General features: G+C 39.3%; 1 protein-coding gene across 2 annotated transcripts in view; it reads left to right on the forward strand.

Annotated features, from left to right (window-relative positions):
* ITGA9 (integrin subunit alpha 9) overlaps positions 1-17436 on the forward strand; it is a 215709-nt gene that overhangs the window by 131797 nt on the left and 66476 nt on the right. The gene's annotated exons all lie outside the window — the stretch shown is intronic.

The following is a 17436-nucleotide window of genomic DNA, read 5'->3' on the forward strand; positions in this document are numbered from 1 at the left end:
ATGGTACTGAAATACAAAGTGTAACTTTTGTTTGAGTGCCACACTACACCCAGAGGTCCTGGTTATCTCTTGATCTGGACTTCTAGACTTTCTCTTTGTTGAAATCAAGATACAAGGCTTGTTCTTTGCTCGTATCCTGGTGTAACTTTGGGTTGTGGCCAGGGCACATCACTAGATCCAAGAGGTCAAGAGTGCTTTTAATTTCATCCACATGGAGTCGGGTGAATATTTTGAGTTTTAGTCTCTTTTCATTTAGGTAGAAATACTTGCATGAGTTCATTAGCAGGAGCTCATTTAGAAATAAAGGTGTTGTAATGAATCAAGCTTTTTGCAAACTGTTAGCTGTGAAAGCTTTTTGGGTGTGAGTAATGTGACAGTAATTGTGCAAAATGGGAGTTGTATGATTGTGACATTCTCTGTTTGTTCCTGCTTTTCACCGTTGTTTGTCTCTCCTCTAGAGCTTTGCTTTGCAAGACATAAGAGCAATATTAATAACAGTAATACAACTTTTGTAAGTTCAAGATTAACTTGGTCCACTGAACCAATGAAATTTTGCCATTGTTTGTCATGTTTTATGATAGGTTTAAATTATTATAAACCTCTTAAATTTTCTCACTACATAATAAAAACCCATAATTTTTAATGCATGTTAATTCTCGTAGTGTTCAGTTTTGACTGAACAGTTGCAAGCATCAGTGAGTTGTCATTTATTATAAACTTTATTTTCAGCCATTATGTGCAATTTATTAGGAGGGAAAAGGCAGGGGATAAATTAGAAATGCCTATGCCACTGTACAACTTCTCCTTGGTGAAAGCTTTATGGGAAGACTTTCAGGGTCTGGCCCAGTTCTCATTGACGTCAGTGAGAGGGTTTCCATTCCTTTCCACTAGAAAAGAAACAGAGCTTGATGCCTGTTCTTTTAAAAGATTGTTGTCATCCTTTTTCTTTTTTGCATATTTTGCACATACCAAGTAACTGGAACACCAATTACCTTCATCATTTTCCTTGGCCAACACTGTGAGGAAAGAAGCTATGTTGTTTCCAGTGATATTTTACCTTCAGCTTAGGTTTATAGAAGACTTGAAAACATCTGTGCTGAGTGCTGCACAGAAGGAGCAGTTTCTGGAAGCTGCTAACATTCTAGTATTATCTCGCTGCTCAGTGTATTTTCTTTTAAGAGAAGCTAGTATTATTTAAAAAAAGTACTGCATACTACGTCTTCCTCAGGTCTTGCAAACAGCATCAAAGTACAGTCTGCTATTATTCCTGCTGTTCCGATGTCCAGTGTTCTTATTATTAATTTCATAGGGTTTGAGGTTTTTAAAAAATATTTATTTCATTATTTCAGTAACAATTTTGGAAAACCAAGTTAAAGGATTATGTAAGGCTATCTTCCTTTGACTCACTCAGCTTTTGCTTTTGGTCAAAATACTATATCATTGGCCTCATAATTTTTTCAGGTGCAAAACTGGATAATGATCTCATAGCCTCAATTATAGTGTTATATTTTCCCTAAGCTCTTTGTGGTTTTTTTTTGAGTAAAATATCAGTTTCCATGTCTCACAACCTACTCCCATCCTTTGACATCTATGCAGATTTTGTTCCTTGTTGAATATTGTCCAAACAAAAATCCAGAACATTAAGCCAGAATAAAAAAAGACAGCACCTAGAGTTTTTCCTTAGTGGAGCAATTTTGGAATCAAAAGAGCTTTGTGTGGTAGGAAGCATTGAGTATCATCTGCCTTTTAATTAATAGTGCTGAAGTGAAATGGAATGAGATATTTCATGTGGTTGCTTGCTTGTTTCTCTGCAAGGTGACTCTGAGAATGATGACCATGTAGTAGGCTTTTTTAACCAGTCATCGGAGTCTGTTCAAGATGTTGTAAGTTCCCTGTGTGTTTTTTTCTATGACTCCACTGGGGACACTTGTAGTGAATCCAGTGCAGTTTTGTTTCCTTCTGTGGATTGGTTACAATGAGACCTGACAGTCCAAAAGTTTAATGCTGCTGTTTTTCAACAAAGTTCCTGAGACGAAATGCCACATCTTGTGTTTGAAAAACAAAGGGGTGGCCTAGTTCAGGGATGATGATGGTACTGTTCCCTGAAGAGTCTGAGTATGCTAGCCCCTCTTCCCTTCCTGAAGATTGAGATTTTATGAGACTTTGTAAATAGAGACACCACCTAAAGATCAGTTGTCCACTGGAATAATTTCACCAGGGAAGTGGTGGATTCCCCAGTGCTGGATGCTTTTAAGATTCAGCTGGACAGGGTGCTGGGCCATCTTGTTTAGACTGTGCTTTTCCCTAGAAAGGTTGGACCAGATGGTCTTTGAGGTCCCTTCCAACCTGATATTCCAGGCTTTGCTGTATCTCTGCAAGTTGAAAAAGCATTTGCTGATTGATACTTAGGAGACTCCACCTATTCCACTATCTGATTTTTCCTATTATGCTGCAGCCAGTCCTCTCTATTTCATGGATGAAACCCAGCTTTTTCTTTACATTACTCCTGACAGATAGTTCTTCTCAGAAGAGGCACAGTATGTGGCATGGGCTGACTTCTCCTTCCTCCGTGCTCCTACAATTCCTGTGCAACATTTCAAGACCTCAGTCTATGAAATAGGGGTTTTTTACAGGTGCATAGAGTACAGCACTGCAATAAAATTCAAAATGTGTCCACTGAGAAAAGTGTTACTTTTGAAATATGTGTTCTTTAAAAAAATTGGAAGCAAGAAAGACACTTCACCTGCGTGCTTAGACTTTTTTTTTACTGTGTTGGCAAAGAAATCTTAGTCCCCTCTTCTGTGTAGAGTAGATTTTAAAATACTTTTTTTCATCTGAAAATCCATTCTTCCTTAAATTTAATTCAGCTTTAGGAAAGCATTCTATTTCAGAATCCGAAAAGGCCACCTAACAGAGCTGATACAACTTTCCTGTCAAAGAGTGCAGTGTTGCAGTGTGCTGAGTCTGGAAGAAGAATACAAAGCTGTTGCTACTAATTTCTGCACCATTTTACTTCTGCTGGAATTACCTCCTGGCTTGTGTTGTTTTGCTGAAGATGTATGTCAGCAACAGGCACTTTGCTAACCATTATTAGCTGCTGCTCAGTGCAGAGGGATATTTCCAGTACAGTTGCAGAAATAGCATTGTAAGATTGCTGGCAGTGACAGTAAATGTGTATGGCAGAGCTGTGTCTCTATTAAATGAGCTCAGCTATGGCATGAGATTTTATAGCAATAGTATAAACCAAGCATATTTGCTATAGTAACAGTAAAAGAGTGTATAGCAATAATGTCTCCCTTTTCTGCAAGGGCTGATAGGAATCTCTCAGCTAACCTAGCATTGGTTTTGGAGAGAGTAGGTCAGGAGATTCCATTGCTGAACGTCATTCCCCGATGTAGATTGTTCCTACATTTCAGACATCCTTTCAGTGTCCAAAACCAGCTATGTGTAACACACCTGCTGCTTCTCACAACAGCTTTTGCCAAGCTACAGGTGAGTGAAGGTAGCAGGGCGAGACCAGGGCAGGGTTAAGAGTGAGGTTATGGTTTCTTTGGATGCAGTAGTTGCCCAAGATCCCTTTGTACGCATGTATCTGAAACGCTGTTGTGGAGTATGAATATTGCTGATAACCATAGTCATGCTGCTTATGGGCTCTGGGGTTTTACTTCTGATGAATAATGCGATACTCTCTATGTTACTAGGGAGGTCATGCAGTTTGGATAAAAACTCACTCTTCTTCCTCACTCGCAGAGCTCTTGCTGGCATCTCTTGACTAGGATTGCCCAGGAGGGCGGCAGATGAAGGCAGAGTTTAACTTTTTCCAAATTGGAATTCTTTTGCTCCAGATTCCCACACTGATCAAACTTAGTCCCAGAGTCTTAAGTCTGGCATGGAGAAGACAGGACACCAAAAACAAAGATACATGCTCCCTTTTGGGCTGCTGGAAGAAAATTTAGGTCCTGGGTATTCATTATCTCTGTTTTTCTAGCAGTTGCTGCCCCTTTGGGTTGATGCCTTTTTCTGAGCCCTAAAATCATGGTTAGGTGATAAAATGCGCCTAACTTTTTAAAGGATCCCCTCAAGTGCACAAGATACCCAAGTGTGCTGAAGATACACCGATGAACATAAAGTGAGTACAGTTTTATAAGTTTAGCAAATTAGCCTAATTGTCAAGAATTCCCAGTTAGAGACACAAGTGGTGAAGTAATTCCCCCTTTTGGTTCACTGCTCTTTTAAAGCCTCCCTTCCTCATTGGTTGTTTATGGGAAAGTGGCGCTCAACCTTGGTTCTCAGGAGAAGCAAAAATAGGATTGGGACCTAGGAATGTGTTTTGTCTTTCCATCTAACAGAGCAGTTAAAATACTAGCTATGAATCTATTTAGTTATACCATAATAGGCTACAGAGATAGAAGTACACGTGAAGAATAAGCAAAAGCAAAAATCAGTTTTGCATCAGGATCCTCTGGCAAATGAGTTAACATGATCTGTCTCAATTCGCATCTAACTTATTAGCAGAAACCTTTTAAAGCTTGCTAGCAGAAATCTTTATTTTAATAAGTAAGTGTTCTGATTTAATCCTGCTGGTTTTGCATGTAGTGGTTTGACTAGCTCCTGTAAACCACTCTGACAGAGGATCGGAGTGTTGCCAAGTAGTATGGAAGCTCTGACCCCTTGAACAAGTGCATCTGAAGGATTGCCCAAGTCATATATCACTTACATGAAGAGATTTGAACTGTTTGCCAGGAAAGCAAAAGCTTTTATTGCCAGGTCTTGGGAGTATGAGTAGTGTGACAGTAGCCATGCCATATGTTGCCTCTCTGTTTTTGCAAATCTAATGGTCAACTATTGCTCCAGAGTGGACCAAAATGTTTTGTATCCCTGGTGTAGAATTGTCCACTTTCTTAACTATGAAGAAAAAAATGTGTGCAGCTCAAGTTATTAGACTTGATTGTTTATTTTAATTTTCTTTTTCTGTTAATGCTCAATGAAACAACTTTTCTAGCTCCCTAGGGATAAGTAAAGAGCAGTGCTTTTTCAGGTCAGGGGCTGTAAGTGTCATGTAATATACCCCTACTCACAGCAGTCAGGAATTGAAGGCTAGACTGTTGATCCAAACCTTCCACTTGGGATTCTTGTATCATTCCTATCATCAGGGAATGAGCATTGTAGATTTGGTTTATTCATGTAGTTAGTAGCAATTTGAGCCTTTTAAATTTTTCTCCTATACTATGATTTATCATGTAGATCTGAGAGATTTTGATATTTGGGGCATATATAGGGTTTCCATATCTAGAGATATAAATATAGGTATATAAATAATTTTTATGGCTTTATTTTTTTCCCAAAAAATTAACTGAATTAATAGAATGAAAAATCCTCAAGTATTTTGGAATAATTCTGATTGGAAGGTGTTTAGAAGCTGTGATTTTACAGGACATTAAATCTTGTTCTGCTCAGAGTTGGAAGAACTGTGTGAATTTGATTTTTACATACATTGAGAAGTTTTATGCTGATAATGTGGGGCTGTGCTTTGAGTTACACAGTGTGAAAAGTGTTTGTCCTGGAAGTAGCTCATAATGATTTTTCATTTGACTGTTTATCTTGGACATCTTTTCCAACTTTGATGAATCCCATGATCTCATATATATATATATATATATATATATATATAGTGGTTTTGAGGAAGATTCTGGGATGCTTTGTGTGGCTCAGATTATTAAGGGAGGTTTTATGTGATTGCCTAGTTCTGCCCTTCTCACAGGTCTGTCAGGGGAATGATTTTCTAAAAGAAGAACAGCTGTGTGGATGAATACAGTCATGTGAGATGTACTTTTTGTAAGGGTTTAGAAGGCAATCTGTGCTATAGCAAAGACCATTTACAGTGAATCCTGACCCATCTGCTGGTGTAGATCATCATACTGAAAAGGTGTACCATGCAATCTGGCATTTCTCCATGTCTGGACATCAGCAGAGGTACTGGTTTCCATTCAGTTGAGGTAGGGAAAATGAGAGTCAAAGCAGATAACTTAGGAGACTTCTTCAATGAGATGGAGAAGGGCTTTGTGAGCCACAGGCAGGAGCTGTTCACCCTGTTTCAGTCTCTGAGTGGCCCATAGCTCACCAGCCAAGCTGCTTCTCCATGCACATTTTCAGGAGCTGCACAGAGCTGGGAGCCAGCAGTACCAAGTCATGGGAGAAGGCTTTGGCAAAGAGATTTAGCTGCCTCTGTTGTTCAGATCCAGCCACCCCTATCTAGACTATTATTTTGATAAACTGCATTACTAGAAGAAAGGTAAAAATCCTTCACAGAAGATAGAGCCCAGTATATAGTGAACTCAATATACTTATCTTGGATATGCTTATTTAAAGGTTATGCTGTCCCTATGGATCCCAAAGATCACCAGTGACTTTCTTGTCCCAGGGTCTCACTTCATTATCATGTTTTGCTCTTAAATTCAATGGACAAAGATTTGTCAGTGTTTGAGGTGAAAAATCTGTGGGGCAGGGTTCATCTCCTATGTTCTTAGGATGAGGCTTAAAATTGTCTGGACTTTGACATCCTGTGCAAAAGACCTAAATACGAATTAATTTGCACAGCTTTCAATGGCTTTCATTACAGCAAGAAATAGGGGGTTATTTTTGTTGTTTTTTGAAGCTTTAAGTTTATTGAATTTCTGGTATGAAAGGTCAATTCTGTTCAGGCAGGAGTTTCTGTTGGTCACTTTTCTAACAGACATCTGTGATGCTGTCGGAAGATAAATGACACTGCTGGTGTAAAATCAATAGAATTGTAAAAAAATATGTATATCTATCTTTGCAGTATATATGAACATGTATATTACACAGATAATATGTAAGTATATTTATATTTATACTTATTTGCATTGTTTAGTCCTTTAGAATGTTGTAGTCATGGTCTTCTGTAGTGGCTGGAAGTAGTGTCAGTTGTTTTCTTTCACCTAGTTGTTTAGTTTTCTCCTGTGAAGCTGATAGGATAAAACCCAAACCCTCTTAAATCTTATTAAACACAAGACATGATCATGTGGCATACTTCAGGTATAGCCTCTCTGAAGTCAATGACAGTGTTGCTGTAGGAAGACTAAAAAAAACCAGCTACAGAGTCAAAAACATGAGTAAGGTTGTGAAAAGTTTTTAGCTAAAAATCAAAGTGCCTCTTACAAAATCACAAACTTTCCTGTCAGTAGGTTTTATATCTGTCTTCCTGTTAGCAGGAGCAGTCATGTTAAACCCCATCTGAAGGAGGCCCCAAATCCAGTTTTGGTTTGTGGTTTTTGGTTTTTTTGAGAGGGAGCTTCCTGTGGCATTTCATCAAAACCAGAGACATTGAGCACAGCAGGAAGGAAGAGTGAGAAGTATTTCAGCTGGCTTCGTTGCAGGCTCTGGGGGTGAGCAGGAGACCACCTCCTCACTGTGGACCCCCCACCCAGGCAAGATGCAGGGATGCTGAGCCAGGCACATTCCTAGATGGCAGCGCTTTTGCAGCCTACCTTTGGGAGGAGGCCAGAAATCCTGCACATGACTTCTGGCCATAACAATCTGCGGACACGGTGAATTCCACTTAGCAAGGGAAAAGGAGAAGCGCATTAAAAAACTGCTCTATAAAGTAGTGTGGTACATCATAAAGCCTTACAAATGATCTGCTAAAATTTTATTTTAAAGAAAGAAAAATATATTTTAAATAAGTCTTTTTCAATATCCAGTTGTGGTAGGTAGTGGGTTATAATTTCACATTTCAGCATTGTCCCTAGTTTTCAAGGTATTCATGATGTTAGAAGGGTTTTTGGGGAAGATATCCTGATGCACACTGTGTCTGAGTTTCTGAAAGACCAAAATCTCCGAACATATGTGTTTCAAGGAGGCATTTCAAGGGATATCAGATTTGGCTTTGGTTGCTGGGGAATTTTATGTTAAGCTAAGATTTACAAATTGCAGGAAAATGTCCAGTGTCAAACTCGTTAGCAGTGTTATTACCTTAATGTTATTCTTTACACTTGAAAATTACTACCAGTGAAGGATGGAAAGATCAGAAGAGTAGGGTAAGGCTTGATTTTATTGATTGTATTCCTCATTATGTATTTGGGTTTAGAGTATTTGAGTTTGGGAGGATTTGTTAAATTATTTGTAAGGGTTTTAATTTACTTTTTCAGACTTCATGTAATTGATGATACTTGAATTTATTTCTTGAACTCATTGTGAGTTTAGACATTTCATTGTAACACTAAGAGTCAATAGTTGTGTTGCAGTTGAATACACAAATATTCATTATAACTGAAGCCTTATACACAGAAGTTTGTCTTACAGTATATCTGGGCATATATTATGCATGCTTTCCCAAGTACCACTAGAAAAAAAAATTGGCTGTTTTGTTTGACTTCTGCCTTTTGTTTCCTGTTTTTAATTTTTGGAACAGTATGTTCTAAAAATATGTTTTTGTTGTCGAATAAAAATGTGTATAACTATTGGATTTACATGGTAGCAGGGAGAGCTATAGGAGTGGCTTCTCAAAGAAGCTGCTGTATGTCAGTTGACTCCACGACAGACCCACTGCTGGTCAAGGCCAAGGCAGTCTGAGATGGTGGTAACACATCTGCAATAAGATATTTAAGCAGGAAAAAAGTTACCATGCAGAAGTAAATGTGGCCAGAGAAGAGTGAGAACATATGAGAGGAGCAACTCTGCAGACACCAAAGTGCGTGGAGAAGGAGGGACAAGAAGTGCTCTAGATGCCAGAGCTGAGATTTCTGTGCAGCCCATGGTGAAGCAGCTGTGCCCCACACTGGAGCAAGTGGATGCCCAAATGGCTGTGACCCCATAGGAAACCCATGCTTGGTCAGTCTCCTGCCAGGGATCTGCAGACCCATGGAGAAAGGAGCCCACACTGGAGCAGGACTTGTGACCCTGTGGGGGACCCACAATTGCAGCAGATGGTTTGAAAGACTGCACACAGTGGAAGGGACCCATGCAGGAGCAGTTGGTGAAGAACTGTAGCCCATGAGGACTCATGTTGGAGAACTTCATAAAGAACATTCTCCTGTAGGAGGAACCCCATCCTGTAGCAGCGGAAGGACTTCTTTCCTGAGCATGATGCCTTGAGAGGCTACCTAGAACCGAGGCTAGACAGTGTGAAAGGATTAAAGTAGGTATTTATTAAAGAAGGCCTTTGAAGGATACACCTTGGGCAGCACAAGAGCCTGGCCATGGCTACACCCGGTCACACATTTTCACACTTTTATAAGTTTTGGTCCATTTATATATTGGGGTTAATTGTCCAGTTACAGCTTCAGGTTATGAATACCCATCCTCCCAGATTGTTCTCTTCAATTCACTGTTTATAGTTTCTGGGCCTGAAGCTTGCAATGGTGTCCTTGGTTCTTGGACTGGAAAAGGATTGTTTTGTCAAACTAAACTGTGAAGAGAACTTCCTAACATTTTATATGAAGTTCAGAGTTATATACTAATGCAGTCCAGAATCTGGAAAATATGAAAGCTAAAACTTAAGGCATGAAACAGGACACAACAGCAGAAACAGCATGTGATGAGCTGACCATAACTCCCATTCCCCATCTCCCTGTGCTGCTTGGAGAGCAGGAGCTTGAGCCCAGCAAGGAGGGAAGAGTAGAGAGAAGGTTTTTTTAAGGTTTGTTTTACTTCTCATTATCCTTCTCCATTTTTGATTTGTAGTAAATTCAACTGACTTCCCCACTTGATAATTTCCTCACAGTTGAGTCTGTTTTGCTGGTGATGGTTATCAATGAGTGATCTTTCCCAGTCCTTATTCAAGACATCAACCGTATGTTGTATTTTCTCTCCCTTGCCCTGTTGAGGAGGGTAGTGATGTAGTCTTTGGTGAGCACCTGGCATCCAGCCAGGATCAAACCACTAGAGTAATAATTAAAAAACAATATCTGTGTTAATAGTGCATGCAGCCACAATTTAATAGTGTGAAATATATATGTGTGATATATGTATACATGTATACATATATCTACATGTGTAGATATATGTGAGATGAAGGAAAGCTTACCCCAGAGCCCTTTCTTCTCCCAATGATTTCCTTGTCTGATTCTTCCCTGGGTTTTTGGAGAGCATGGACTCATACACACAAGAATGCACTCTTGTTATTAAGCTTACATTAATAATCCTATGAGGGACTAATGAAGATTAAAAAAATACAAGTTCATCCACAATTCCTTCAAATAAAGGTGTAATCAAATGCAATACATTTGACAGATTTCAACAGCATATATATTTTGGATATACATGTCAGGGTATGAAGAATACAGGAACAGTGTATAACTGCACATTCTTATTCTTGAGTCTTAAGTTTTCTGGATAATTAGATCATGTCTGAACAGGCATTTAATCAAACAAATTTTCTGCAGTTTTATAGAGAAAAGCCTTTTTGTGGGAATAGTACAATTTCAATCACTTCTGAATTTAGCCTAATATGTGTCAGAGATACTTTGTGTACTAGTTCATATGATTGCTTTTTAAATACATCACTGTGGAGTCAAACTGATTTTTCCCTTAGTTTTACTATGGGAAAAAACCAATTTTTCTGTGGTTTTGTATGTGGAACTTGGAGGACATGGTTTAGCACATAGAAATTGCCTTATGCTTGGTACTATATTGGTTTTGCTAGCCAGTGCAATGCTTTTAAAAGGCATGTCTTCAAAGTGTTATGAACAAAGGTTTTGTCTTGATTGGCAAACTGATAGTACATTACTAATTGATGATAAGATACTGCCTTTTTGTCATGCTTTGGTTTATGTGGATCATGGATTTTCCCATTCTTTTCATAAGTATCCATTTTTCTGGTGGTCAATGGTGGCACATCTGATTGGCAGCCAGTCATTAGTGGTGTTCCCCAGATCTCAATACTGGGACCTGTCCTGTTCAGTATGATGTTTTGAATGAGGGGACTTGAGTGCTCTTCTGGTTTGATAGCAAAACCAGCAAGAGACTCCAAGTCAGAAATACAATTTATTAGGAAAAGGAAAAAAAAAATACATGCAATAGTACAAAAGAAAAACCACTGACAGAGTCAGAATACAACCTGACACCCTGCTAGTTAGGGTGGTGGTAGCAGTCCAGATTAAATGCTCTTGTTGAAGTGGTGATCCTGTAGAAAAGATCTGGTAGCTCTTGTCCTCTGGAAACCAGTGGGTAAGGGCTGCTTGTGGTGTCCCAAAACCCAGATTATATCCAGCTGGGGATGTTTAGCTCCTCCCCCCTGGGCAGAGCATCTCACAATGGGCTGATATCATTCTGAGTCATGCGGTGGGCCCTTGATTTCCCCTTGAACAGAAATGTCTCCTGGAGGAAGTTATCTCTGAGTCAGGAGTCAAGACATTGATGGGCCCATTAACAAGAGATAAGGAAAAAACTATGCCCCTCCTGGTTTCAGCAGCTCTTGAGGATGAGAATAGAATACATCTTTATATTGTAACCTAGGACAAGTGCACCCTCAGTAAATTTGTGGATGACACCAGATTAGGAGGGAGTTTTGATCTGCTGGAGAGTAGACAGGATTTGCATAGGGTTCTGGACAGGCTGGATTGATGCACTGACATCAAGATCCAAGTCCTGTCCTTGGGTCACAACAACCCCATGCATCACTACAGGCTGGGGGAAGAGTGGCTGGAAAACTGCCCAGAGGAAAATGGGCAGTGGGTGCTGGTTTGACAGGATCTGAACATGAGCCAGTGTGTCCTCAGGTGACCAAGAAAGCTGATGGCATCCTGAGCTATCCTGGGAATAATGTGGCCAGCAGGACCAGGAAAGTGTTTGTCCTTCTGTACTCAGCATTGCTGAGGCCACATCTCAAGTTGTGTCCATTTCTGGGCCCCTGATTACAAGAAAGGGCATGTCCAGAGAAGGATAACAAAGCTGTTTGAAGGGTCTGGAGCACATTTTATGAGAGGTGGCTGAGGGAGCTGTGGTTGTTTAGTCTGGAGAAAAGGAGTCTCAAGGGTGACCCTATTATGTTCTACAACTACCTGGAAGGAGATGAGGGTTGGACTCTTCTCTCAGGAAACCAGCAACAGGACAAGAGGAAATACCTCAGGCTGTGCCAGAGAAGGTTCAGGTTAGACATCAGGAAGAATTTCTTCACAGTTGTTAAACATTAGAATGGAGTGCCTAGGGAGGTGGTAGAATGACCATCCCTGCAGATGTTCAAGAAACAGCTGAATGTGGCACTTAGTGCCATGGTCTAGTCTACCAGGTGGCTTTTTGACCAAAGGTTGGACTTGATTATATCAGAGGTCTTTTTCAACCTTAATGGTTCTATGATTCTATGATTCTAAGTATTTTCCAAGTGGAGAAATGTGTAGCTGTACATTAACACATATGGGAATGGGTCATAGAGTCAAGCCTGGCCAAACAGCGTAGTTTAAATGTGGCCATCCTCACAGTGAATGAGAGTCAGCTGACCTAACAGCTCTATGGGGACAATGTATCTTGGTGATGTTTCCCGTATTGTTTTCTTCAAAAAATTAAATTGAGCAGTTCAGTCAGCAAGCAGGAAAAAGAAATATTTAGCTGGCGTAGTACAGTGAAAGTCAAGGTACGTCTAATTGGTCTGTTAAAATGAGAGTGTGGCGGCAAAGGAGGTGGAACTTCTCACTGTGGCACCAGATCCCCATTTCTCCTTACAGTTCCACCACATGCCCTGCACATCCCTTAAAAGATAGGAGGAACAAAAACATGATTTGTTTTGTTGACTGTTTCTGAAAATTGTTTCGGGGCCTAATCACTTGAGCTGAATGAACAATTTATGCTGTCTCTTCAGCTTCTGAGGTGCTATGCTTTAAAAATTTGCTGCAATAGCTTTTCACAAGTTAAGATAAAAGTTTATGAGTGAGAGAGAGTTGGAAGTATCTAGTAAATAGAAAAGTTTTTGTCTTTCCCTTTTTACTCAAATATTTCCTGTGTTGGCTGGGATCAGCAAGATATCTGTAAAATAGGTTCCATCCAGGGATGAGAAGGAGAGGTAAGAGGCTTTAATTAATAATACAGAAATAGACATTTTCTCAAAATAAGGAGCAAATCCAAGATGTTTCAAGTCAGGGTTGCTGGGTTTCAGAGTGGGATGTCCCTACAGCATTTACTACTGAGATCATGAAATAGGACAGGAAATTTCTCCCTAATGACAAAGGAAACTTCATTCTCCTCTCTAGTTCTTTTTCTGAAACAACTGTTCCCCAACCCTCTTTCAAGTTTATTTTCTGGTAATGAATCAAAGGATCAATTTATTATTAGTATGCAGATCCAGATGTCATATGAAGATTTGGTTGTGTGAATGTCAGCATACTCAGGGATGTAGTTTTGCTTGCTCGTTAAGCATTCGGATGGCGAGGGTCAATTGGTGAAACAGCAGTTCACAGAATTTATAGTGTGTGACATTCGTATTTCTTGATGTGGCTTGTTAGGGGAATATCTATGTGTTGAAAATAAAGGAAGACCTTCAGTCCCTGTGACATCTTTAAAACAGACCTTTATGGTACACACGAAATATACTTTTATTCCATTTTATAATGTGATGTGATGTCCAATATTCTTTAATCATTGCATTTAAGAGGTTAGATAAATGCTAGCTTCATTACAAGGTCTTGATGCGCAAGTCTATATTGAGTCTATAACTCCCTCTCTGTAATACTTTTTCTATCAAGTAATGCTTAACTATATTAAATTACAGTTGCTATTGATGCTGGTTTATTGTTGATTTGGCCTTCATGTGATTCACATTGTTACTTGCATTCCTCCTGTGTTTGGAAATTACTTACAAGAGAATAAATGTTTGAAGCTTGAGATCCAGAGCTGTTATGTTAAAAGAGTAAAGCCATCTTAATTTCTTTCCATCATGAACAACTTTTTCCTCCTTCTGATTCTGTCTCCTGCTTTGCTTTGGCAAGTGGAGAGTTATACACAGAAGAGCTTCTAACCACAAAGTGCTTGCTTGAAGTTGCCAAGTAAACTATATTTCCATAAAGTGGAACAGAACTCATGGGATTTTCACTCTGAGAGAAACTCCTTGAAATTCATATGAAAATATTTCCTAGACCCATGACTGCTTTGTCAGCTACAGCCACCTGTGCTAACTACTGCAGTCTACCTTCAGAGTTACTATCAGTAACAGGATGATTTTTTTCCCCAGCTTGCAATATATACTCACTGTTCACGAGGGACACTGTGGCTTTTCCAGGTGGCCTGATGCCACCGAGTGCTATCTCCACTGCCTAAGAAGCTGGCCTCAGAGAAGCAGTGCATCCTGACACTCTCAGTGCACAACTCTCCCTGTGCTTCCCCCCGTCCAATCCATGGGTTGTGCAGTACTGAGAGAGTCGGGTACTGATGGCAGTAGTTGTTTGAAGGCTTAGTGCATTTGAAACTCATGAAAGAAGAAAAACCAAACCCCAAGGCTGCAGGCTCAGTTTGTGAGATACTGAGATTTCCAAGCAAAAGTGAATTTCTGTTGCCTTTGGCGTTGGCTGTGGATTGGAGTTGGGGAAGGTCTGTGCTGGCAAGTTCCAGCCCAGAAACATGGAGGAAATACTGTCTGCTCAGCTACCAGAGAGTACTGCTGACAAAGACACAAAGCAGACATCAGACTGCTAGTTACCTGAAGAAAAAGAGAGGCTTAAAGGGCTTTTGAGGATGACAATCAGAGCAAATTCTATGAAGTATCTGAGTTAGATCAGACACACCATTTCAGTGATTTCAGATGATCTTGAATTCTTGCATAGTGCCAGTGGGTTCCCAGTCAGTAGTACACTAATTCTCTTTGTGTTCTTGCAGTTTTAAAATATCCTACAAAGCACTATTTTAGAGGAAAGTGTGGTATCTGTGGAATTTTGTATTAGAACAACTAAGCTGTATGTGCATGAGGGGCCCTCTAAGATTAAATTACTCTGAGCTGTACTTGTTGTCAGTCATAAGGAAACACAGTCAGAGCCAGACCTTTTGTCTGAAAAAAATCCCTAGACTTTTATGACCTCAGGCATCTCTAATTGGACTACATATGTGGATAACTGTGACCACATATGTGGATAACTTTTGTACCTCAATTGCTGTGGAAAGAAAGTACATTAGTATATTGAGGAGGTGGCTGTTAAGTTAATTGGTACATCTTTATATCCTTAATGCCCGAAGGCAGGGAGAGGCAGGGAGAGATAAGTAGGAGCAAAATAAAAGTTTTGCTTTCCAAACCCTAGAGAAACCCATGAGCTGTTGATAGCACAACTGAAGGGCTTAGACCAAGATCATGAAGAGTGATTTGAAGGAATAATTTCAAACATCATCAAAGAGATGAGTCTTTATTTTAGGTTCCTGACATGTTTGTTCTACCCAGCTTTGCAAGCCATGTATGTAGAAAGCAGATTACCAGCTGTGAGCAGGCATATGTTTTGTGATATCTCCCAAAAGTAAGAAGGTCTTAAAATGCAGGTCTATATAATTTTCCTGTTGTGTGGAACAAAACATCCAGATGTTCATCTAAATTCTCATTTGAGAAAGTATCCCTTCTCACAAAAAGTTCACATTGAAATTACTGAGGAATAAGTATGCCTTTTAGTCAGGGTCCGTGATGAGAATAAAAAATGGTACAAATTTAGCAAATTTTCCCAGTGCCCAGTGTAAGCCTCTACCTTTGGTGCAGGTCAGAGAATTTCCAAATAGCTAGTGGGGATAGTTATAAAGCCTATCCAGAGAGGATATAGTAGGTAGATGCATAGTACCTAACTTTTGAGACTTAGCATAGCATGAGGTGGACAGTGCAAGTAGTCCTCTCTTGTGATATTTTCTCAGGAAATTTATTTTGAGACTTCTTGGATGAAGATACTGTTCATGATCCTCTGTAGTGTTAAGTGCACTGGTTCACAGACAGGCACCATAGAACAAGAAAACTACTAACAACAAGAAAGGCAGTTACAAGAGTGTGTACTCTGACAACAGATGCAGGGTTCCTTGGAATTCACTCTTGTTATTCTGATCTTGTATCCTTTGGAAAACAAGCAGCATCACAAAAAAAATATCTGAACAACTTAAGTAAATTTTCAACATCTTCAAAACAGGAGTGTTCTGCCAACAACACAAGACTTCCAGGACATTTTCTCATCGGTTCTGGAATGTATGTGCTAGTACCCAAGATTTGCGAAGAGGATTTTTTCAGTTTAAATAACAACAATATAAAAAGACCTTTAATTTGAGTATAGCTAAGGAAAGAGAAATATAAATTGCTGACAAATGTATTTTCTAGCAACTTGAGTTTTTTTCCCTTTTAAAAATATACAGATTATTTTAATAATTCATTAATGAAGTTTCAATGCCTTTCATTGGTGGTTTTAATCAAAAGTTCCTTAAGAAATAACAGGCAATCAGAACAGTTTTTAAAAGTACTGATAGTGGAGCCCTGGAAAATGTTAAAGATAGAACTCTGAAAAGGCTTTGTATTTTCTCAGATCACTGCACCTGTGTAAGCAGTATGATAAATGATATAATTGTTAGATGTGATGATTGTTTAGTAATTATATATAATTATTATATAATCATAAGAGGAATAATGAGAAACTATGTTGGAAATTTAAAGGGGGGCTATGCTTAGCTGAAATCTATGTATACAATAGAACAATATAAGTTTAATAATTAACATGAAGGTTATATAACAATAGAGTATAAAAACATGATCATCTCGAATATATGGTCAGAATCAGATTTGGGTTCTAATACCCCAATTCCCAGAGCTCTTAATAAAAGCACCACAGATAATCGCTTATGTGATTATGTGTTTTTGAACGCTAACAGTATGATGTGAACTCTAGCACAGACAGTCAGCAGTATTCAACACAATACATAAATTACCTTAAGTTCAGAGATTATTATCACTTTCTGTTGAGAGCCACATCTGGAATATCCTTTTCATGTTTAGTATTGTTCTGTTGCATCTCCTTAGTGACGTTGCAGATGCAGTATCTACTTGTAGGTTGTGCGCTTAGAGAAGCGAAGAGCAAACAGGTCATAAATGAGTGTTAGAATAGTTGAATTCACACCTTCTCTGTGAGAACATGGTGAATGCAAAATAACACAAATTACCTGTACTTATATGAATGTTTGCTTTTGCTGATAGTCATAATATGGTAGAAGAGTTGTCAGATAGATAAAAGCCTGGTATTGGAGTACCAGTGTTGAAGGGCAGATAATGGGCTGGGGAAGATAACTTAAGGAGATGTTTTAGGCAAGGAACTTGCAACCAGTCATGGGTGGAGATGAGTGGGGAGAAAGTTGAGGAAGTGAAGTGATGACTCTGCGTTGGTGCCAAGGCCAACATCAGTTCAGAGGAGTCGTTCTACCTTTGGGGAGGAAATGAATGATGTTGGGAAAAGTAAAACCCAGATACAATTATATGAACTGCCAGAT

The sequence above is a fragment of the Melospiza georgiana genome, chromosome 1, assembly GCF_028018845.1.
Source record: "Melospiza georgiana isolate bMelGeo1 chromosome 1, bMelGeo1.pri, whole genome shotgun sequence".
Lineage (NCBI taxonomy): Eukaryota > Metazoa > Chordata > Aves > Passeriformes > Passerellidae > Melospiza > Melospiza georgiana.